At 38.2% G+C, this 25,871-nt stretch overlaps 1 long non-coding RNA gene across 1 annotated transcript in view; it reads left to right on the forward strand.

The window, feature by feature from the left end:
• Window positions 1–25,871, forward strand: part of LOC103658651 — a 72,509-nt gene that overhangs the window by 10,400 nt on the left and 36,238 nt on the right. The window contains exon 2 of the long non-coding RNA XR_567226.2: window positions 11,460–11,548. This is a non-coding gene — a long non-coding RNA (uncharacterized LOC103658651). The remainder of the gene's footprint in view (window positions 1–11,459; window positions 11,549–25,871) is intronic.

Consider the following 25,871-nt stretch of genomic DNA (forward strand, 5'->3'; position numbering starts at 1 on the left):
CAGCCCTATTTCCCTTACTCATGGCCCCAGGTAGTCACCATTCTATTTTCTGTATGTATGCATTTAATTACTTTAGATACCTCAAATAAGTGGAATCATACAGTATTTGTCTTTTTTTCTGACTGGCTTATCCCCCTTAGCATAATATCGTCAAGTTTCATCAATATTGTAGCATGTGACAAGATTTTCTTTCCTGTATAAGGCTGAATAATATTGCATTGATCCATTATTGATGGACATTGTTTCCATCTTTTGACTTTGGGTATAGTGCTGCTACGAACATACGTGTACATGTATTTGGAACAGTGTCACTAGGTCATATGGTAATTCTATGTTTAACTTTGTAGGGAACCACCATACTGTTTTGCACAGTGGTTGCACCATTTTATATTCTCACTAGCAATGTACAAGGGTCCTAATTTCTCCATATCCTTGCCAACACTTGTTATTTTTCTTAAAAAAAATTTTTTTAATCTTTAGCCATCTCGTGGGTTTGAATTGCATTTTGTTTTTGTTTTTGTTTTTTTTAAAGATTTTATTTATTTATTTCACAGAGATAGAGACAGCCAGAGAGAGAGGGAACACAAGCAGGGGGAGTGGGAGAGGAAGAAGCAGGCCCATAGTGGAAGAGCCTGATGTGGGGCTCGATCCCGTAACACCAGGATCACGCCCTGAGCCGAAGGTAGACGCCTAACCGCTGTGCCACCCAGGCGCCCCTGCATTTTGGTTTTGAATTGCGTTTTCCAAATGCCTATGACGTTGAGCATCTTTTTGTATTCTTGTTGGCCATTTGTGTATCTTTATTGAAGTAATGTCTATTCAGGTTCTTTGCCAGTATTTTAGTTGGGTTCTTTGTCTTTTTATTGTTGAGTTGTAACAGTTCTTTATATATTCTAGATACTAAATCCTTATCAGTTATATGATTTGTAGATATTTTTTCCCATTCTGTAGGCTGTCTCCTTTTGGGTTTTAAAACACTAGTCTCTGCTGTTTTCCTGCCAAGACTCTTTTAAACATTAACTTTATTCAGTAGGATAATTTTGATTTCCAAGTATATTGCTAGTGACTGTTTTAGGTACTGGCAGTAAAAATACAAATATTATTTATATCTGACACCTTTTTATTTCTTTTGTTGTCTTCTGTATTCCTCTCAATGCCTGAATATGATCATTTTCCAGAGTTAGGTTGCCTTCTTTGTGGAGGCTTCCCATCTTTTTGTTTCAGAAAAAGCCTATTTAACCTTCAGGGCCCAATCTGAACATTTGTCCTCTGGGAAGATTCTGTGATTTCACCAGACAGAATCAATCACTGTTTCTTTGCTCATATAGCACTTTATACATTTAGCACAATATTATAACCCTTACGTTGCTTTATAATTGTTTGTTTATATATCTAGGATATGAGCTCCTTAATGTGTGTCATCCTCATAGCTAATAAATCTTTCCAAGCTCCTAGTAAAAGTCTGGCCCAAATACTGAATGAATTATCAGGCCCTGGATTTTTAAAATTTATTATTGTGAAAAATTATAAATTTATACAAAAGTATAGAGAATAATGGAATGAATCACCAGTCTTCATTAATCAGCTTTGACAGTTATCAACATAGGGCTAGTCTTCTTTCATCTAAATCCCTTCAATTCCCTCTCCCCACAGGATTATTTTGAAGTAAACCTCAGCAGTCATTTCATTTATAAATACTTTTCTGACATTTTCATGGGAAAAGGGTACCTGGGGTCAACCAAACTAACCTTCAATTAATCGTTCTTCAGTTTTAAGAGAGCAAGACAAATCATAAGAGACTATCTGTGATCTCAGAGTTTAAGATATTCAACTTAGTAGGTTCTAGTCTTTTAACAAGTCCAGCATAATCTACTAAATTTCTACACTTAGAAAAGCTCAGACAATAAACTGATATTCAGGACACTGAACTTAAGGTTTCAAGGAAATAGCCAAAATAAAATATTTTACTTAAGCAGGAAATATTCTTTTTGGGACACCTGGGTGGCTCAGTCGGTTAAGCATCTACCTTGGCTCAGGTCATGATCCCAGGGTCCCGCATTGGACTCCTTGCTCAGCAGGAAGCCTAGCTTCTCCCTTTGCTGCTGCCCTTGCTTGTGCGCTCTTTCTCTCTCTCTGACAAATAAATTAAATCTTTAAAATAAAAAAGAAATATTCTTTTTTGTGGCAGAGTTTTTTTAAAAACATTTTTGTTGAATCTCATTTCACCAGAAAATAATGCTTTTGTTTATTTATTTGTTTGTTTGTTTGGCTCCACACTGGGTGTCCTAGGCGGGGCTTGGACTCACAACCCTGAGATCAAGACCTGAGCTGAGATCAAGAGTCGGATGCTTAACCAACTAAGCCATCCAGGTGCCCCGCTTCATTATATTTAGATATAAAATGGCATAGCTAGAACCCCAAGGTGTTTTTTTAATTGCATCCCATAATGAAGTAGTGTTATAGAAGTATTGTTAAGAATATTGAGGGGTGCCTGGGTGGTTCAGTCGTTAAGCGTCTGCCTTTGGCTCAGGGCGTGATCCCGGCGTTCTGGGATCAAGCCCCACATCAGGCTCCTCTGCTGGAAGCCTGCTTCTTCCTCTCCCACTCCCCCTGCTTGTGTTCCCTCTCTTGCTGGCTGTCTCTATCTCTGTCAAATAAATAAATAAAATCTTTAAACAAAAAAGAATATTGAAAATTACTACTCTTTACTTCTTTTAATCTAATAAACATTTTTTGAGTTCTATTTCCCACCTGCCCTTTTGGTGCTCTGTTTGAAACTTATGACAGTCTTTTCTGACACATCTCATATGTCCATTTTGCTATTACCTTTGGCCAAGCCACTGTCTTCTCTCACCTGCCTTTTATGATCTTTGCCTACCTCTGTCCCAAAGATTAGAACAGTCCTTTTCAGACATGTCAGGTTACATCCCTCCTCTGCTCAAAACTTCTAGTGGCTTCCTATCCCACCAAGAGACAGCAGGTAATATTCTCAGTGGGACTGGTATTGCTCACTAGGGTCTATTTTGGAAATCTGTGACATACGTTTCTGGACATAGCATGATTGAGTTGCATTTAGTGTATGGGGACCTGGGCCGCTGGCCCATCCCCAGATTCTCTTACTTTAAAGAATTCTCTCGTCCCGCATGACATTTTTAAAAATCAATTTTTGAGATACAGTTTATAAATATAATTTGACGGTTAGTGGTATAAAATAAAATATACCATTTTAAGTGTACACTTTGATGCATTTTGAAAAATGTACACATCCAGGTAACCACCAGGATAATCAAGATATAAAACATTCCCATTACCACAAAAAGTCCCCTTGTGTGTCTTCTGCATAACTTTTGGGTGTCCTTTGGACATTTCTGAAGGTGAAGAACCTGTTTATAATGATCTGAGCCTGGAACCTAATTCCATTTATATATAAATACAAAATATTTTTTGCATGGTTTTAGTGTATACTTGCTTTCCAGAAATGCAGCTATTGGGGCGCCTGGGTGGCACAGCGGTTAAGCGCCTGCCTTCGGCTCAGGGCGTGATCCCGGCGTTATGGGATCGAGCCCCACATCAGGCTCTTCCGCTGTGAGCCTGCTTCCTCTCCTGCTCCCCCTGCTTGTGTTCCCTCTCTCGCTGGCTGTTTCTATCTCTGTCAAATAAATGAATGAAATCTTTAAAAAAAAAAGAAAAAGAAAAGAAATGCAGCTATCATGTAAATTGAGGGAAGATGATACTCCATTCAGAATTTTACCAGAGGTTTGCCATTTTGGAAAATCATGTCAGAAACTGCGTCAGCATCACCGTTTGTGGCGTTTGAGTTTCCAAGAATACACTCCTCTGTCAGTCTGTACTTGTAGCTGTCACATTTATAGCGATTCTACGTAAAGATGACATATTTCATTATGTCGTTTATAGTGTTCGTGTGTGAACATTTACATTTTGAAATATATATTATTTTATTATAAATTACTTTTGTTTATTTCTCATTTATATTGTACGTTCTTTCCTTTATTTCTCATTTATATTGGTTCTTTAGAAGTTCGGTGTATAGGTAGGTTGTATTATCTGTGAGGTCAATTTCAGGATAGCGAAGAAAGAATACAACATATTTGTTCTAGAAAGTGAGCATCGTGCCTGTCGGATTAGAGAAGCACTGCCCTATGTATTCTGGTCCTGCCCCTTCCCTCCCTAGATTACCTCTGATTGAATCTCTTCACTGTTCTCTGTGCTCCCTTGCTGTAGCCACACTGGCCACTGGCTTCCCTGCTGTTTCATGAAAGCTCCAGGCATATACCCACCTCTGGACATCTGTCTGCATTTGCCGCTTATTTCCTTTGCTGGAATGCTCTTCTACAGCTATCCATATGACTCATTCCCTCCCTTACCTTTAGCTCTTTGCTTAAATGCCACCTCTTCAGTAAGGCTTTCCCTGACCATTCTATTTAAAATTGTACCTCTACGCTCCAGCACTCCTCATGTTTTTTCCGTGCCTTATTTCTCTTGTAGAACTTATTAGTCTCTGGGCAGACATTATATTTTACTTATTTACTTGTTTATATTTTTGTCTGCCTCCCTTACCACCACACTAAAATGTAAACTTCATTAAGACAGCTGCAAAATGTGGGTTGGTGCCGGTGGGAAAAAAATTACTCAGTTCCCCAGCAAAGTGGCATTTGTTTTGATATGTTACATAGTCATCCCTGGGCTCCCGTCTTATCTTGCAGCTTGGTATATTGTACTGGCTTCCCCCATCCCTTAGTCCTATTTTATAAAGGCAGCAGTATTCCTGGAGTTTAGAATGGTACCCAGCACATACTAGGTACTCAATAAATTTTTCCTGAATGAATGTCTTTAGAACTCCAAGAGAAGTGTTTTTGTGTGATTTTATCTGAAAGTTTGAAGATTTAAATATTTTTTCTTTTATATTAATATGCTTTCCTAGAGAGGAATACAAAGTGTATTACCTGGAGGAATGCCATTTACACTCCCTTATACTGTAAAAGGTGGTTGATGCATAATTGGTTCTTTAAAGGTCCTATTGTATTCTCTTCCTCATTAAGAGGATTGACAGCTATAACCTAGTGTTATTTATAAGCTATACCCATAGGCACATTGAAGTGTGTCCTACATATGGTATAATTAACCTGAATCATAAATTGCTTATCAATCATTTGCCCCTAGGTATCAGAGGCAATATATGCTGTCTTAAGAATAAAACCGGGGAAACATTGTTAATACAAATATACCTCATTGATTTGAACCCCTACTATTTCAGAAATTGAGTTAATTTGCTTGAACTGAGCTAAAATTTTTAACCCTTGCCTAACTTGTGAACAAAAGCAATCATTGGTGTAAAGAGGATTGTAGGAAAATGATCAACCTATTTAAGAGAACAGCCTACTTGTAAGTAATTATTTGAAGTAATCATTCGTTTATTCATTCAGCCAGTATTTATTAAGCAGCTACACATTACGATTACTGCACCAAGCATGAGTCTGGAAATACAAAGACCAATTAGGTAGAGTCCCAGCCTTTAAGGAACTTACATTATAATAGATGGGAATACAAGTAAGTAAACAAAGAGGCACAATAAATGTCATGATTGCCAAGATAGCAGTCTTATTGAGGACAGAAAGCAGTAGAGGTGGGAGTGTAATGGTCACATCTAACTGCAGGACTGGGGATGAGGCAGAAAAGTCTTCAAAAAGAAAACAACATTTGAACTGACTGTATGGAGTTAAGAATGTGGTTGTGTGGGCTGAGTGGATGAGACGAAGATACTCTAGGTACAAAGAGCAGCATGATCCAGGGGTTTGCAACAATCTACCTGGTTAGCAGAATTGTTTGGCAGATTTAGAGCATATGCTACTGCTACTGATGGAGTAACATGAGATCAGACTGGAGTGGTGGGTGGGGGTCAGAGCATGGATGGTCTGGTACCATGGACAAAAGGAATTTGAACTTTTATCTTGTAGGCAGTGGAGAGCCAGTAAAGTCCCTTTCGGCAGAATAATAACATCAGCTTACTTCACTGATGGGTCCGCAATGGATTAGACAGGTGGAACTAGAGGAGGTTAAACTGTTAACGACAGTCCAGATGAGCAATGATTGAGATCCTGAAGTAGGAATGTAGCAATCAAGATGAAGGGGAGGGAGACAGATTGGAGAAATGCTGGAATCTGTAGGACTTGCTGATTGATTGTAGTGGAGGTATGGCGAGAGGAAAGATTTAGGACAAGAGTTACAATCTCAGATGCCTGGAAAGCCAGACAGATGACACAGATGAATAAAAGGAGCTTCAGCATCCACTGTGACCATTACAATTACTGCAAGACCTAAGAGCTTATCTGAGTCTAAACGGGGCATCTGTTACTCAGCTGTAGCTGATTGTTCCACACAGATAGGACCCGATGTTGCCTCATCTTGTGATTTTTGAAGAGAAGCTAAATCTGCGTTTCTATGGGAAACGTCCCAAATCTTAAATGTTGGCACAAAGTTTTCTAAAGTTCTGTTTGAACCAGATAAAAACAACTTCAACAAATAAGCAGAGAGGTTGCAGCCTTCTAGGATGACTTCTGTTTTCTAGTTTGAATGAGTAGAAAAGCATGGCGCCATTCAATAAGATAGGACAGGGAAGAGGAGAAGCAGGCTGGGAGGTGATGTGGGGAAGGCCAATGATTACATTTTTAGCATGTTGAGTTTGAGGTGCCTCAATTGACTGAAGTTCTGAAACACAAAGAAAAGCCTGAACTGGAAAATAAAGACCTGGGAGTTGTCAGTAAATAGATGGTAGGTGAAACCACTGAAGTAAATGGTTCTGCTTATGGAAAACAATGTATAAATGAGATGAAAAGAGCAGAGAACAGAATCTCAGAGAACACTATCATTTAAGAAGCAGGCAGAGAAAGAGCAACCAACAAAGGACAAGAGGAAATTGTCAGAAAAGTAGGAGAACTAGAAAGATCAGTTATGTCCTTCAAGTCCAGAAAGATGAATATATTTTAAAAGTGTCATATTTCTTGAAGAAGTCAAGTAAGATAGAAAAGAAGAGAAAGCGTGGAGGGGTGTGTGTGTGTGTGTGTGAGAGAGAGAGAGAGAGACAGAGAGAGAGAGATTATAGTTGATGGGTGAGGCTTCAGTTTTGACCACTTGCTAGGATGATAGGCGTAACAGGCAGAGCTGCATTGACTGTTTTTGAGGATACAGTGCCAACTGAGATTCCATTGGTCCTATTTTTTTTTTAAGGTTTTATTTATTTATTTGACAGAGAGAGAGACAGCCAGTGAGAGAGGGAACACAAGCAGGGTGAGTGGGAGAGAAAGAAGCAGGCTTCCCGCTGAGCAAGGAGCCCACCACGGAGCTCGATCCCAGGACCCTGGGATCAGGCCCTGAGCTGAAGGCAGACGCTTAACGACTGAGCCACCCAGGCGCCCCCCTATTTTGTTTTTAGTAAACTTTAGCCTTTGCTCTTTCTCCAGTAGAATGCTGAGAAGTTATTCTGGTGTTTCTGAAGAAAACTGTCATAGGCAGTTAGCAGGAAGAATTAGCCAGCTTCCTATAAGGCTGACTCCTGATAGAATCATAGATATCTGAAATAGCATTAAGGCCTGGGATTTGCAGAAGCCGTTGGGTCTCAACCCTAGTTACGTATTAAAATAATCTGAGGGGCTTTTAAAACCACTGTTCCCCCAGTTCTGCTCCACATCAGTTAAATCAGTAGCTCTATGGGTGGGTATTTTCTTAAAACTTTCCAGTTGAGGGGCACCTGATGGCTCAGTTGGTTAAGCATCTGACTTGGGCTCAGGTCATGATCCTGGGGTCCTGGGGTCTAGCCCCTCGTCAGTTCTGCACTCAGTGGGGAGTCTGCTTGTCCCTCTCCCCCTGCCCCTCCCTCTGCTCATGCTCTCTGTCTCTCTCTCTCTCTCTCTCAAATAAGTAAATAAAATCTTAAAAAAAAAAATCCTAGTTGATTCTACAGTTGATTTGCAAGTTGCGAATTAGTGACCTTGTGGAACTGGAATCTCCTTGAACTGCTTGGGAAAAATGGTACAAAAGTAGAGTTATTCCCATATGTACAATAATAATGACAGTTGCTATTATTATTCATAAGCTGTTAGAAAAATACATTTCTTTACATTCTGTTATAGTTTAAATTCTGTTTTGTGCCTCCAATGCCACCAGGTTGATGGAAACTTAAGAGCCATCCTTTATGCCTCTCCTCCTCCCCCAATTATGCTAGGTCCTGGTATCTTCCACATTGCCAAGTTGTCAGGTATTGGCACTTTGTTGAGGTGATCAGGCAAAGCAGCTTGCCGGTGAAACAGTTACCACCCCAGTTGTCCGTGTGGTAGCCAGCTTCCAATGATTCTTATCTCCTGACTTCCACCCGTGTGTGACGAATAGAATTCAAGGGAAGTAATAGCCGGTGACTTCGGAGATTTGGTCAAAAAAGAGACATCACCACCTCTGACTTGCTCTCTTGCATGTTTCATTCTGGGTGAAGCTAGCCACCATGCCCCAAGGTTATTCAACCAGCCCTGCGAGAGGCGCACATGGTGAGAAACAGGCCGCCTACCAATAACCAGCACCAACTTGCCAGCCGTGTAATGGAGCCAATTTAGAAGTGGATTCTCTAGCCCTAGTCAAGCCTTTAGAGGACTGCAGGCATGGCTGATATTTTGACTACAACCTCATGAGAGACCCCGAGCCAGAAGCACCCAGCTAAGCCACTGTTATATGAGATAAATGTTTGTTGTTATTTTAACGCGCTAAGTTTTGGAGAGGTGATTTGCTGAACACTAATACATACCTAATGCATTATGGCTCATTCAGATAGAAACACTGTCTTTTGCTTACACGGTACCCAGGAGCACAGGAATTCTGCTGTTTCATGAGGCACTTGGAGTATGGAAATTATGGTGGGGGTTGTCTATGTCCCTAGGGACTCCAACACACCATGTAATTATTCTTTCACTGGGATTGTACCTTCCACTTTCTGTGCTCCAGAAGCAAGGCCTAAGTTCCCCTTTTTCCCAAAAACACCTATTTGCAGAACCCCATCCTTCACTCACATCCTGGGGTATTTTGTTTCTGTCCTGGAGAAATCTTTATCCACCTTTATGGCTAACATAATATTTTATTCTTCAATCTTCTCATCATTTCCAGGACTCCTAGAATTAAAAGTCAAAAAACTTGCTGGCTTATCTGTTTTCAACCATGTTCTGATCCTTTCCCTGAGAGAGTGAACACATAGCTATCTCTTTGAATTTTGAGCGGTAGAGAAAGGAAAAAGAAAATGGAGGGAAGAAAAAATCATGGGTAAATATCTCAAAATATAGACTATTACAGTTATCAATATGCGTTGAGTGCTTATATGCACCAGACACTGTACTGAATGCTTTTAGATAATTTATCTCACTGAAACTTTACAGTAAACTGTAAAGTAAATCCTATTAATCATGCTCGTTTTATAAACAGGAGTTTCGGGTTTAGAGTTCAGACTTTCGATCATCACCGTGTAGTTTTCTAATGAGCATGAGAGAGGGTGGGTCTAAGGATGCTCACCTTCAGCTTCATTTGTTCACATAAATGTATGTATGCCAATCGTAACTAACATTTATCTGTTCATTAAAACATTTCTGACAGTTCTGACAGGCACTTCTACTCTATGCACTTGAAAATTTTAAAACTGCAGCTCTAAAATACTAACTCAGATAATTTCGTTTAGTTAACCAGCCACACGGTTAGAATAATTTAAAAGCAGGGTGGATGACTGTAGACAAGATAACAAAGAGGTTTGTTGGGGCGCCTGGGTGGCTTAGTCGGTTAAGCGTCTGCCTTTGGCTTCGTGATCTCAGGGTCCTGGGATGGAGCCTCACATCGGTCTCTCTGCTCAGCGGGAGCCTGCTTCTCCCTCTGCCTGCCGCTCCCCCTTATGCTCTCTCTGTCAAGTAAATAAATAATATCTGTAAAAACAAAGCAAAGCAAAAATAAACAGGTTTGTTATACCACACTAAACAAGGTAAAAGGATTAAAACTGTCTCCTCACAATTGGAATCTTGTCCACAGATATGCTTTGTTTGGTGTAGGGTTTTTTGCGGGTTTTTTGTTTGTTTGTTTTATGTTTTTAATTTGAATACCTTTAAGCAGACAAACATCCTCCAGTTTCCTGTCTCCTCAGGGCCACCTCTTCATACTATATTTGACCTGACTAATCACGTAGTTAGGTTTCCTAACATTTGAATTTATTTCTTTTGCTACAACAACGGGGAGTTACTGGATAATATTTTACAGCAGAGATAACATGAATGCATTTGTTCTTTTAGAGAAGACCATTTTGGCTTACTGTGGAGGATGAATGGTGAGGCCACATGGAAAGGGGGGACATGCAGTACAAGATTAAGAGACTTATTCAAGGAGCCAGGGCAGAGGGAAGAGTCATGATTCCAGGTTCCCACCGGGTGAAGCATGGTGCCATTTACCCAAAATGGAGAAATCGGGTTTTACTCTGTACATTATATAAAGTCATAAGACTTAGGAAGTATTCCGGAACATTTGCAAAGAGTCCACAAAAAGGATATCAGGGATACCTAGGTGAAATTTACCAGGAGACTTTTTAGAAGTATCTCAAATATACCTATAAATAGGGTGACATATTTATGTCACAAATCAGGGTACAGGTCGGACATGTTGGAATGTACCAATGGTAACAATGAGATGCAATGTCTAAATTGGAAACTGTTTTGAAAAATCTGGTCACTGAATATAAGAATTACTTCATTGTCTCATTTGGGCTTCCTCCAATCAAAGTTCTTTCTGAATGAAAATATCGACAGCCATTAGAATGTACATGGTTAAATGATCATGTCTCAGGTACAGCTAGTCAGTCTGCAGCTATAGTTGTGCCCCTCCCCCCATTTGTGGCTTCAGTTACGCACAGTAAACTACAGTCCAGAACCAGATGATCCTATTGTCAGAAGGTCAGTAGCAGCCTAACACCACTTCACAATGCCTGCATCATTCACCTCACTTCATCTCATTGTGGAGGTATTTTATCATCTCATCATCATGAGGAAAAGGGCCAATACAGCACAAGAAGATATTTTGAGAGAGAGAGACCACATTCACATAACTTTTATTACAGTATATGGTTATAATTGTTCTATCTTATTATTGTTGTTGCCAATCTCTTTCTGTGCCTAATTTACAGATTAAACTTTATCATAGGTATGTATATATAGGAAAAACAGTATGTATGGGCTTCAGTACTACCCAGAGTTTCAGGCATTCATTAGGGGTCTTAGGCCCTGCGGATAAGGAAGAGCTGTATTTCCTTATTCTCATCTCAAATAATAATTTAAATAATACTGTAAAAATCCTTTCTACCATACTTTTCCCCAGAGCTATAAGTGGGTAGCCCCATCAGCTGACTTGACTTTCTTTCCTCTCTTTTTCTCTAGCTCACATTCACTGGAGACATTAATGAGAAATATGTCTAAAAGACATGAAGCAGGAGAGACCTGGGTAAATCTTCAACCTGGATACTCAGGTACTAAGTAATCTTAAATCCACAGAAATTTCTTCTGTAATCTATAAAGTATCCAGCACTCAAAATACAAGGTAGATATAAGAAGGAAAACTACATTGTAGCAATGTCTCCCTGTTACTCTGTGCATATTAATATATTATAATTTTATAACTACTGTTAAACCTCATTTTACATTAGAAATAATTGTCACAAACTTTCTCAAAACTTTAGAAATGCAATTAACCTACCAAAAATATTGAGTGAGATACTGTACAGAATATAAGGATGTGTAAGACATGATTTCTTCTAGGAGTTTAATAGTTAATAGAGGAAATAAGACACATTTATGAAAAAATAATAACATAAACTACTATATGGTGTCAAACAGTTCTAATGATAAGTACACACTTTACAAATAGCATGACAAATAGTATAAATGATAAGGAAATAATATATTTTTTAATCAAAGGGGCCCAAGCAGTATTTGTCAATAACATGAACTTAAGCTTTGTACAGTGAATACATGCTAATACTCAGGAATGCTTTACTAGTCAGTATAATAATGTGTTTGTGATATTCAAGTAAAGACAATGTAAGGTAGTCTCATTTTTTTAAAAAAATCAAATGCTGTATTACCAAATTCTAGATCAAAAAGTAATCATTTCGTAAGAGAGTCAAATACTGCTCACATTAAAGTCTTTTCTAAATTATGGATGATAGATTTTAAAGATATCAAACACATTGTTTTTAGCATTACAGCTTTTATAATAACTTGTATTTTTTTCTTATTTCAAAAGTAATAAATGTTCAAGCAGAAAATTTATGTAAAAATAAGCAAAAAATAGTAATGTTTTAACATTATAAATATTTTGACTGCTAATGGTAGATTAGGTTATTTGAACTAATCTTCCTTATAAAAATCACTAAAAATGCTAGAAAAATATAAAGAAATAGTTTAAAAGCATTGAAGATCTGGGAAAACTGAAACTCAGAGAGGTTAGTGAGCACAGAATCCAATTGCTAAAAACACCTGCTAATACCTAGCAAATTTCAACTTTCACTTTAATAGCCTTATGGGGCCAAGGGCACAGAAATCAAAATGCTTGGCCCACACATCACAGAGTCAGTAGGCAATATGGACTTACACAGTTAGTTAAAACTCAGAAAGAATACACCTTTGTGGGAAAGGTAAACTGGAGATAAACCAGTGCTCAGTACACCAGCTCGGGAGACTTCTGTCCTAGTATTTCAACTTACAACAGTACAGATTTATAATGTTCTTCTGTTTGTACAAAGGTAATTAGTTCTGGCACTTAAATCAGCCTGTCAACACTTAAATCTGACATGTCAATGTATATAACTTAAGGAAATGAAAACAACCTTAAACACTGAGAAGAGAACCGATCATTAGACCCCTGTATCTGTTAGGAACAACTTCAGCTGTGAGTGAAAGACCCCAGTGACAGTAGCTTAAACAAGATAGTCTTTTGCTTCTTTCTCCTGTAAAAGTCTGGAGGTAAGGTGGTCCAGGCTGTTGTAGCTCCAGTCCCAAGATCACTTCATGTTCCAGCTGGACTACTGTGGCCATCACAACCATATTCTAGTCTGTCTGGAGAAGGAAAAGAAGAATCAAGGGCAAAGGATACATGCCAGCTATCTTTTAAAGAAGGTTTCAGTGCCATACTTTGCTTACCTAGAAGAAAGAGAAAAGTAGCCCCTGACATCCAGGAGCTGCTCTGGTGCCCATAGCTAGGCCTTCGTATTCTGTTAAGTACATGCAATTTCAAAGAACACCAACATCAGACAAGGCCATAAAAACAAGACTACTCCATAATTATGCCTGAACACAGACAAAAATAATGAACATCGTCCAAACCGCAAAGTGACCAGACATCTCCCTATTCTGCCTAATATGAACGACTGCTGCTTTGTTACCAATTACAGCTTTGGTTGTGTTTCTTTCCTCCTGATAATATTTTAAGATACCTAATTATAGAATTGCCCCCTGCTTCCTGACAGCATGCAATCCAGAGTAAAGCCCTGCTTCTTCAACCCGTCCTAAAATGGCCTAATAAAAGCCAAATTCTATACTAAAGTCTTCCTAACACCCTCTTGCTGAGATACCTGTGGTTCCCTATGGTGTGCATTCTCCCTCCTTGCAATGAGCAATAAACCCAATTTGTTCAACTACTGGCTTATTCCTATGGTCTTTGAATGAAGGTCATGGACACCAGTTATTGGCAATAAATTAGTTGTAGGACAACATTCATTTGTGCGGTTGCTAAGAAGTGTAGTCTTTTCTTTGGGCCACCATGTGCTCAGTGAAAATTGGGGTCTCTGTTGCCATAGGAAAGAGAGAGAATAGATACAGGGACTAACAAACTGTCTTTTCCATGGTCTCTAAACTTAAAAAGCCTAAAGGCTTCTCTAATGTCACTGTCCAAAATAAATGTGTGCTAAAAAGCCAGAAGATGTCTTCAGAAAACAGGCCATGTAATTGGCATGAGATGAAGAAGCCAAGTTGTAGACTCAGTCTCTCAAAAAAGGGAAAGATGTCTCGGGTGAGAAAAGCAGACTTTACAAAGGAGGGCAGGCCAGGTACAAAACAGAAATCAGTTGGACCAGAACCAAATTCAAAGAGTACACTGCAGAATAAGACATCCTCTGTAAGCTCCATTCTAACAGGAGAAAAACAAAGTAATAAAAAATTACGATTGTTGATGATAAACGTTGACTACTGCTAACTCCAGGGTACTATGTAAGCAAAAACAGAAAGGGCTTGGTTCTGTCTGGGAAACAGGAGAAATCTCAGTGCTAGCCTCACAGAGGAGGTAGTATTTTAGCTGCATTTTGAAGAGCGGGGAGGAGTCTGGTAACAATACAAGTTTTAGGGAAACAATAATAAATGAATGGATTTTTCTGCATTGGGTATAATACGGTTCATCATTTATTGGGGAAAAAATATGCTGCCAATGTGATGAGGTTTTAAAATTAGAGTTAGGAAGATAGTTGGTTTTAGTGTTGTCTAGATTTTCCTGTTGAGGGGGCGCCTCGCTGGTCCAGGGAGTAGAGCATGTGACTCTTGATCTGGGGATCATGAGTTCAAGCCCCACGTTGAGCATAGAGCCTACTTTTTAAAAAAATGAAAAATAAAATAAAATAAAAACGAGCAGCTTAAAAAAAGAAAATGATTTTCCTTTTGAGAAGTTGCTTATGATGTCCTTTGGCCAGCTCTTTGTGTTTCTGTTTGCTTAGTGTTCTCGATTTTTTTTCTCAAAGCAAAACAAATATTCCTGGGTTCATTGCTTAAACAAACAAAAAATCATTGTAATAAAGTTAGCTTCATAGATGTTTCTTCAAAGATGCTTGTTAAAGTTCCTTCAAAGAAAGGATCCTGGGGCACCTGGGTGTCTCAGTTGGTTAAACATCCAACTCTTGTTTTTGGCTCAGGTCATGGTCTCAGGGTCCTGGGATCCAGCCCCACATAGAGCTCCCCACTCAGTGGGGAAACTGCTTCCCCTCTCTCTCGCTCCTTGTGCTGCTCATGTACTCTCTATCTCTGTCTTTCTCTCTTAAGTCTCTCTAAAATAAATAAAATAAATAAATTTTTAGGTTGTTTTTTTTTAAGATTTTATTTATTTATTTGACAGACAGCACAAGCATGGGGAGTGGCAGAGGGAGAGGGAGAAGCAGGCTCCCCACTGGGCAGGGAGCCCAAAGTGGGACTCCATCCCAGGACCCTGGGATCATGATCTGACCCCCAAGGCAGACACTTAACTGACTGAGCCACCCAGGCACCCCTAAATAAATACATGAAAGAAAGAAAGAAAGAAAGAAAGAAAGAAAGAAAGAAAAGAAAGAAACAAAGAAACAAAGAAAGAATGAATCCCATGGTCTAATGAAGGTATTCCTCACCTTCTGATTTCTTGCAGACCAAAATAAGGCAGGGGCAATGACGAAGTAGGAAGAGAACATGGCCTCTTTCACAGTGTAGGTCTACCACTAAGTACAATGGTAGATGAGTAATTTCGGTAGCTTTTTGAATAATAATAGTAGCTGACATTTTTTGATCTTCCATAGACTGTTGCATCTAGGCCTCCAAACAACTCTATGAATTAGTTATCTTTTATTTTAATTTTACAAATGCTCAAAGTTATACAGCATGTAATTGGCAGAGTTGATACTTGAGCACAGACATTTAAATTTTAGAATCTGAACTCTTAACCGCAAGGCCACGATGCCTCCAATTATAGCATATAATAAATAATACACTGGCATATTATTTGAAAGTAAGCAAAAGATTGAGTATTTGAGTATGGTATTTGAGGACAATAAAAAGAAAGAAATCAACTATTTAGAGCAACTACTCAGGCCCTATACTGGGTGCTTTACTTTTATTATCTCATTTAATCCTCACACACCTACTATGAAGTACATAATATTTTTTTATTTTCCATTTTATAGATCAGGAAACTGAGGTTCAAAGAGCTTAGGTAACTTATACAAAGTAACTTTAGTTCTATTTGAAAGTAAAGTTCATGCTCTTAATTACCTGAAAGTGTTGGCTATATAATCATGGTTATGTTAAAACACTTTCGAAGATGTATGCTACTTTTGGTAAGAATGTTCTAAGTTGAGTCACTTCTAGTTTTCTGCATTTTTTATTTTATTCAAAATATATTTTCAGTTGCTGATCAGGTTTATTATATTGCCCAAACATATCATTTAGAGAATTGGAAAAGAATTTTAGTATTGGAATAAAATGTAATAAAAACAATTACCATATTTGCTTTAAAATTATCACATACTATAAGATATTATCAATCTAAATATAAATGATTTTTAATTAAATGCTTTTTTGTATGATTCACTATATTGTTTCAGTTAATGAGGTTATAGAATTCATAGAATTTTAAAAATTCAGAATTTATTATCTGAAATTGTATTCAAAAGTCAGTCGATAACCATGACCCAGTAATTAGTGTTTTCTCATCTGAATTTTGAATGTCACAAAATATTAGGGGTGCCTGGATGGCTCAGTCGGTTAAGCATCTGACTCTTGATTTTCCCTCAGGTCATGATCTCAGAGTCGTGATATCAAGCCCGAGTTGGGCTCTACACTGGGAATGAAGCCTGCTTAAGATTCTCTCTCTCCCTCTTCCTCAGCCCCTCCCCCCCAAAAACAGAATATCACAAAAGAATCTAAAAGTTGGACTAGACTTTTTAAACTATGTAGTCCAACCTTCTCATTTTCCAGATGAGGACACTAGGGTGTCAAGAGGTTAAAATGATTTGCCCAATATGACAAAACAAGCTACACCGAGGAGTGTCTGGAGGCCTTGCTACTACTTACCTGCCCTTACTGCCAGCCACCTTAAATGAACTATCTAAATAGAAATGTGTTTGCTACATTACAGAATTTGAAGACCCTGAAATCTATTGGAATTCCCCCACATCACCTTGAATTTACTTAAAAACTGTGTTTGCTGTACACTCATGAATCAAACTGCTGCCCTTGTACCTCTATTTTCTGTATCAATTCTGGAGTTGTCACTGTGTTAAAGGCACAGTTTCTCTGACTTTAAGTCCAGTTCCTTTCCCAGTGGTGTTATTACTGCATCCACTCACAACATACTTACAGTAATACTTACGTCGTGCTTACTCTGGCCAAGGGCTCTGTTAAGTGCTTTATGTATATTGACTTATTTCTTCTTTCCACGGGCCCCACGATATCCGCATTTTATAGATGACAGAACAGGCAGAGAGAAATGGAGAATCCTGTAAGTTTTAAGTGAGAAAGCTAGCTATTAAAATGCAGGCAGTCTGCATCCATGCACTGTGCTCCTAACCACTATACAAATACCTTGTACAACATAACATTCACACGTCTCTCCAGAAAATTTTTAAATATCTATCCTCAGAATTTTTTGCATACATGTATTCCTTTGATCCATAGTTAACTCTTTTGTTTTAGGCAAAAGAGTTAACTTTATTAGTGTTTTAATCCCCTTGGATTATGCCAGTGGTTTTACACTGTCTAGATAAATTTTCAATTAACAAAATAGCTAAAGTAAAATATGCTCATTTTAAAATAACTTAAACTACATAAAGAGTGAAAATCTCCCTAAGCTGCCCGTCCAGTTCTGTTCTAATTTGATTTTTCCAGATACTTTTCAATCTATTTCAAAGATACATTCATAAGTGTTATACATATACATATATGTATATATCTATATGTGTACATATGTGTATAGACACATATATGCACACATCTGTGTGTATAAAACTCCTACATTTTTCAACATATGTAAATCTACATCTTTTAAAAAGAATTTTAAATTTAATCAGTGAATACCTGCATGCCATTTGAAATCAAACAGTGGGGAGTTTTAAAATAGTTACCTCTAAAATCACTCAACATGCTTACAATGCTATTTCTTTTTTTTTTAATAATAATTTTTATTTTGTTATGTTAGTCACCATACAGTATATCCTTAGTTTTTGATGTAATGTTCCATGATTCATTATTTGTGTGTAACACCCAGGGCACCATGCAATATGTGCCCTCCTTAATACCCATCACCGGCCTATCCCAATCCCCCACCCCCCTCCCCTCCGAAGCCCTCAGTTTGTTTCCCAGAGTCCACAGTCTCTCACCGTTCATTCCCCCTTCTGTTTACCCCCCCTTCATTCTTCCCTTCCTTCTCCTACCGATCTTCCTATTTCTTATGTTCCATAAATGAGTGAAACCATATGATAGTTATCTTTCTCTGCTTGACTTAATCTCCTCCAGTCCCGTCCATGTTGCTGCAAATGTTGGGTAATCATTCCTTCTGATGGCTGAGTAATATTCTGTTGTGTATATGGACCGTGTCTTCTTAATCCAGTCATCTGTTGAAGGGCATCTCGGCTCCTTCCACAATTTAGCTATTGTGGACAATGCTGCTATGAACATTGGGGTGCATATGGCCCTTCTCCTCACTATGTCTGTATCTTTGGGGTAAATACCCAGTAGTGCAATTGCTGGATCATAGGGTAGCTCAATTTTTAACTTTTTAAGGGACCTCCACACTGTTTTCCAAAGTGGCTGTACCAACTTGCATTCCCACCAACAGTGTAAGAGGGATCCCCTTTCTCCACATCCTCTCCAACATTTGTTGTTTCCTGCCTTGTCAATTTTTGCCTTTCTGACTGGCGTAAGGTGGTATCTCAATGTGGTTTTGATTTGAATTTCCCTGATGGCCAATGATTTTGAACATTTCTTAATTTATCAATTTAAGGCTTTGTATTAGTTATCTATTGCTGTGTGACAAATGACCCAAAACTTAATGACTTAAGACAACACACCTTTATTATCTCACAGTTTCTGGGTTAGTAATTTGAACATGGCATGAATAGGTGATTCTGGCTCAAGGTCTCTTGAGATTGCAGATGAGCTCTCAGCCTGGTCTGCAGGCTTGATGAGGGGTGAGGCCTCAAGATGGCTCATGGAATGAGACACTGGTTCCCTCTCCTCCATCTTCTTTAGAAATTTGTTAAAATGTCTTGCTTCTGCTTCTGATTTTCTATTGTCTTTGTCACGATGGGTTTATATGCTGTTTTATTCCGTTGCTATCATTTATTTTTTATTTTTTTAAGATTTTATTTATTTGAGAGAGAGAGTGGGCCCTCAGACGATTGGGGGGAGGGGCAGAGAGAGAAGCAGACTCCCCGCTGAGCAGGGAGCCAAGTGCAGAGCTCCATGGTAGGACCCTGAGATCAAGACCTGAGCTGAAGGCAGATGCTTAACTGACTGAGCCACCCAGGTCCCCCCTTTGCTATCATTAAAATGAGGTTTAGTGTAATCAATACATCATCTTTTTTTTTTTTTTTTTTAAGATTTTATTTATTTGTGAGAGAGACGGAGAAAGAGAGAGCACAAGCCTGGTGAGCTGCAGCAGAAGGAGAAGCAGACTCCCTGCTCAGCAAGGAGCCCATTGCTGGATTCAGTCCCAGGACCCTGGGATCATGACCTGAGCCGAAGGCAGATGCTTAACCGACTGAGCCACCCAGGTGTCCCTCAATGCATCATCTTTAACTGGAAGACCACCTCATTCCATTTAAAGGCTGCACAGTATTTCATAATATGGATGTACCATAACATGTCTAATCATACTCTTATAGAAAGATGTTTGGATCTTTCCTTTTTCATTTAGATCATCCTTGCTTATAGATCTTTGAATATATGTAAAAGTGTTTCTGTAGGATAAATTTCTATAATTTATTATCTTAAAGGATATTTGAATTTATTTTTAAAGATTCCACTAAGGGGTGTCTGGCTGACTCCGTCGGTAGTGCATGCAACTCTTGATCTCAGGGTCGTGAGTTTGAGCCCTGTATTGGTTACGGAGCCTACTTTGGGGGGCGGGGCACCTGGGTGACTCAGTCAGTTAAGTGTCTGCCTTCGGTCCAGGTCACGATCCTGGAGTCCTAGGATCTAGCCCCGCACTGGGCTCCCTGCTCAGCAGGGAGTCTGCTTCTCCCTCTGCCCCTACCCCTGCTCATGCTCTCTCTCTCTTTCACTCTCTTTCTCAAATAAATAAATAAAATCTTTAAAAAAAAAATTTTTTTTTAATTAAAGGTACCACTAAATTGCCTTTCACAAAGCTATGCCAGTTTATCCTGAAATTTAATTTTGGTCATAGTTCATACATAAACATTCATATATCCCAGGACTAAGCAAGAATTCCTCCGTGTTATATCCTGTTCATGAAAGAGTGGGAGGAAAAGAATATATAAGGTGTTTCCACAGCATAATGACAATTCCATCTTTAGCCTATAAACAGGAAGTAGAACCAGGATAAAAACATGACTTCCTCCATTTTCAATGAGAAAAGCATAACAAACACCCTCTGCCCTCCGCATTCCCCCCCCAACAAAGAATCAAGCAGCTAAATAAACAGGCTGCCACCTATAGATAGCCACATTCACAAGTAAAATTAAGGTTGACATTTTAACCAGATGAAAGCCAGCCCCAAACAAAAATGGAATCTCTGTATATACAGACCTATGCCACCGAGGCCACCTCAATTTATACGATAACTGCCTGAGTATCTGTGTGTAAAATGAGTTTTTTAAGTGGAACAATACATTACATTTACAAAGAGAGTTCAATTTTTAAATGATCTTTATGACAAATCAATCTTAATGTATTTTTTCATTCTGTAAACATCTGTTTTCTCATATAAATTCTGAATATGATCGTTTAAATAGAGTAATTGAGGTCTTTATTTTAAAATTAGCCAATTTGATTTAAACATTTTGAGAAACTACTGTTTTTCTGTTCTTGCTCACTGACAACAGTTGTTAGAGATACCTCTCCTCGCCCATTTAGGAACCCTCTATAGTACCTGGCACAGTCAAGAGCTTCAGAAAAATTCACCTTCTGACACAGACAAGGGTTTTTCTCTTAGTTTCTGAAGCACTGTCCTTATCTCCGTGTCTGTTAGCTTTGTGTGTTTCTGAATAGGAATTTTTCTTTCTTTCTTTTTTAAAAATGTTTTTAAATCAAAATTCAATTTAATTAACATATAGTGTATTATTAGTTTCAGAGGTAGAATTTAGTGATTCATATAATTTTTGCATTTAATACCCAGTTGTATATAATACGCAGTGCTCATTCCATCAAGTGCCCTCCTTAATGCCCATCACCCAGTTACCCCATCCCCCCACCCACCACCCCTCCAGCAACCCTCAGTTTGTTTGCTAGAGTTCAGCATCACTTATGGTTTGCCACCCTCTCAGTTTTCATCTTATTTTATTTTTCCTTCCCTTCCCCTATGTTCATCTGTTTTGTTTCTTAAATGCCACATATGAGTGAAATCATATGATATTTGTCTTTCTCCTATTTCACTTAGCATAATACCCTCTGGTTCCATCCACGTCGTTGCAAATGGCAAGATTTCATTCTTTTTGATGGCTGAGTTATAGTCCATATTTACTACACATATCTGAAAGTAAGGACTCCACCATTTAAGCATAATCACAAAATTATTATTACAGATCCAAAAACAACACACACACACACACACACACACACACACACACACACACACACACCCCACATCTTTATCCATTCATCTGTCGATGGACGTCTAGCTCCTTCCATATTTTGGCTATTGTGGACATTGCTGAGCAGAAGTTTTTCTGTCTCTGATGGCACCAGAACTGAGTTGGGGTGGGCTTTCTAAAGAAAGGTAAAAGCCAAAATGTCTCCAAAGACCACTGTTCTTATAATATTATAAGACTGTAAATTCTTGGGAGGTAGGGAATCTTCTGCCTTATTCCACGATTCTCCATTAGCGGCTCATTTTCTCTGCACATACTCAGAAATATAAATTGAGTAAAACAAAACTGGTATTTATTCTGAGTTTTTATGCCACATGAAGATAAATTAGTTTCACAAGATTATCTCAGTAGCTTGCTCATATCGCATGTAGCTTATGGGTCACTTGCAGCTCTAGTAGCCTTCAGGTAGGCTTCCCATGACTCCTCATTTTAGGACCTACGGTGAAGAAGCATTCCCTTTGTGAGACATTCCCTTCTTATGGCAGAAAAAAAGGTGGCTGGTGGGAACCCAATGTCTTTTAAAACTTTTACTCAAACATTATGTATGTCATATCTGCTCACGTGCCGTTGGCCAGACCCTTCATCTGTGAGTGGAGATACATAATCCTCTTTCAGGAAGCCTGTACTTGCAGTCTCCTGTAGAAGGTGGCTGTATTTTTTATGATGTGGGTGTGATGAGGAGATGAGAAGAAAGTAGTACAATTGAGATCTTATTCTTGTGATAGCAAAGGAAAAGTGCTTAGAAATAATTGGATCTCTGTGCAGAAGAGTGGAGGCTTTCCTTGTATTGACATCTTGAAAGAAAGAACCAGATTACAGTGGAGTGACTCTGCCATCAGGTCTCATGCTGGATTGCTAAAGGCATGGAGTTTCTGTTTGGGATGATAAAAATGTTCTAAAATTAGTGATAATACTTGCACAAATTTGTGAAAATATGAAAAGCCACTGAAGGGTATACTTTTGGGTGCATTTTATGGTGTGTGATTTATATTTTAATAAAACTGTGATAAACAACACTTGCATGCTGGAACTATAAAAATAATGCCTTCCATAATCTAAGGAACTTTATATTTTCTTGGGTAATGTTTAAAAAAACATATTCAAAGAGGGGCGCCTGGGTGACACAGTCAGTTAAGTGTCCGACTCTTGGCTTCAACTCAAGTCGTGATCTCAGGCTTGTGAGATGGAGCCCTGCATCAGGCTCTGTGCTCAGAGGGGAGTCTGCTTGTGTTTCTCTCTCCCTCTTCCTCTGCCTCTCCTTCCCACTCTCTCTCTTTCAAATAAATCTTTAAAAAATATATATTCAAAGAAGTATTAGATGAAATTTTTAAAACTCTGATGATATTTTTAAAACTCTGTTTTACCACATTTTAAATAAATCAATAGTACCTATGAAGTCTTTAAACTTTTCATAATGGAAAGTTTTAAACATATAATAATATCACAGTATTTAAAAGTCCATATGCCCATCACCCAGTTTTAACAATTATCAATTCACCAATTTTGTTTTCTTCTCTACCTCAAATTACTTGAAGTCCTAAGTGTCATATTTTATAAATATTTGTAAATATTTACTACACATATCCAAAAGTAAGGACTCCACCATTTAAACATAATCACAAAATTATTATTACAGATCCAAAAACAATGGTAACTTTTTAGTATCATCAATTATCCAGTTAGTATTATTTTCCTAATTGTCCTATAAATGATATTTTTGTGAAAACTCTTTTTTTTACTTGAAAGAAAACCTAGTACTATAAATTATTATAAAAGAATTACAGTATTAGGAGCAAGATAGTAAAATTCTTAAAAAAAATACATCTAAACTAGTTCCCAGAAAATGCTAAGTATCTGTAAGGGAACTTCTTTCTTCAGCCTTGATGACATATCTTTACCCTGATATTAAAAAATATGTGTGCGTCTGCAGTTAGTTACCTTTGAGGAAAGGAATTGGAGGTGAGGTGGGAGATTTTTCTTTTCTTTTTTTTTAAGTAAGCTCCACACCCAATGTGGGACTTGAACTCACAACCCAGGAGTCACATGCTCTACCGACTGAGTCAGCCAGACACCCCAGGACATTTTTAACTTATTCTTTATACTATTTGAATTTTCTAACTTTGGTTATGTATTTTCTTTAAAAATTAATATCAAGAGGAGTTCTCTAGGTATTCCATTTTTGCTATCTCCTTTTTATTTTCCTCTGTTAATGTATACTATGTGTTACTTTTTATGTAAAGTGAGAATGAAGGCTGAAGCAAAAGACAAGATAACTGTCAGATGCAGTCAAGGGTGCACATATACCATGGAGCCCTATATAGTTGCTAAGAATGGGCTGCAGATTTGTCTTTAGACTTTATAGTGACCAATAAGAGAGTAAGATCATGGGATACACAAGATAGCATATGAGAAGAAAGTGAACCTACTGCTTAGGACAGGCATGTACAGGCCTCTTAATAGAGGCAAAAGAAAATCTCTCCTACTAGTCCTCACAGAAGATTCCGCTTTCTAAAGAACATGCAATCCACACTCTTAACTCTAGCCGAATACAGAGTTTCTAAGGCTGTTTTATAGCATCCCTAAATGTAGGCTGATGACAGCCACCAAGACTAAAATCAGTAAAAGCAATACTGACACTAAAATGGCAGTACATGATACAATCCTAGCGTTCCTTTCTCTGCTGGTTCTCATTGATTGTAGAATATTTGTAGGCATTGCAAAGGCAGACGTGTGTGGACTGTGGCCACCTGGAGAGCCCCTGCCCTAATTAAAAGAAACAGCTGCCCTGTCTCAGCTCCAGCAGATGTTGCCATGTGGGGACACCCATACAGTGTTGTCAGTCCTTCTATATTTGAAATCTCATAATTTTTCAATGTCAGCTCAAATTTTTAAAGATACTGTGTGGGCCAAATAAAGTATTTCTGTGGGCTAAATTGACCTCATTTTGTGACTGATTATCTAGAGGAATGAATTGATTTCATATCCTTCAGATAATCTCCGTGATCGTGCTTCTTTCAGCACATAGACTTGTTCTAGTTTTTTTCTGGGTTGGAGTAATGATCAACTTCCTCTTGCAAGAGTAAGAGTTGCTTAATGGAATGCGTTCCTGAATAGAAGGCCAAAAAGGAAGAGGAAGTAATGCATCTCTTCTCGTTTTTTGTGAAAAGATCAAATGATTGGCAGAATATTCATTTTAGAGCTAGCGTTCTTCCATACTACATCGGAACTAACCCGGAAGAGGCATAGCTTGCTATCCAGGGACCCAAAATAACCTGGGGGCAGCACCCAGGAGGCCCTTCCTCTCATTTTTCGTTCTTCTGTTTGTACTTCCCACCACTGATATTAGGGCTTGATGTTCTCTTACTTGTAGGTAGCCAATTCAGAGCTCACAGATAATGGTGACTGGAGGAAGGTTTGACCTGTAATGTTATTAGAACCACTGAGTACTATTGAAATGTCAGCATGATTCGTGGGTGTCCCAGTTCTCACATAGTTTCTTTCACAGTTCAGCCCTTTTGATGCATGCATACCACTAAGGTTAAGTCAAGGAGAATGCTCTAATACAGTGATCTCCGTTAGCCTCTCCTCTAGGACAAGTATGAAATGTGCAAAACTCCTGGACTGGCAAAGTTCACAGTTCAGGATTACCTCAAATACTCAGCTAATCAAAGTCAAAGGGAATAAAAACTTTAGATACCACATCTGGAAATATGTCAGACTTGTTTCTTTTTGGACTAGAAATCCAGGGAATGATTGAGATTTTTTAAACGAATATGTAGAGCCGTATGATTTATACTATTAATTAAAGGAAGTTTTTAAAGTATTTGGAGTACATGGTATTACATTAATAATGTAATATATCTATTTGGAGCTGTTTGATGTGTTTGGAGGTAACCATATCTACTGCTGCTACAGGGTGTCAGTAGATTACATCTAAATAAACACACAACCCTAGCATTTGGCTCTTATGGTAGATATCATTTGTCAAAAGTCAGATTTAGGCTTTAACATTATGTACCCAGACATAATCTTAGCTTTAATCAAAATAATTGCTAAATTAAGAAAAAAATCATATTTAGTTTGACAGTGTAAAATTATTTATCTATATTTTTTTCTAAAAAGATTTGAAGTAGCTTATAATGAAGTACAGAGACATTTAAGAAAACAGGTGAAAAAAACAGAAGTCAATTTTCAAATAGGCTGTTGGGAGTGGAGAGTGTAGGATGGTGAATCATTA

Source organism: Ursus maritimus, unplaced genomic scaffold (genome assembly GCF_017311325.1).
Source record: "Ursus maritimus isolate PB19 unplaced genomic scaffold, ASM1731132v1 scaffold_3, whole genome shotgun sequence".
Taxonomy (NCBI): Eukaryota; Metazoa; Chordata; class Mammalia; order Carnivora; family Ursidae; genus Ursus; species Ursus maritimus.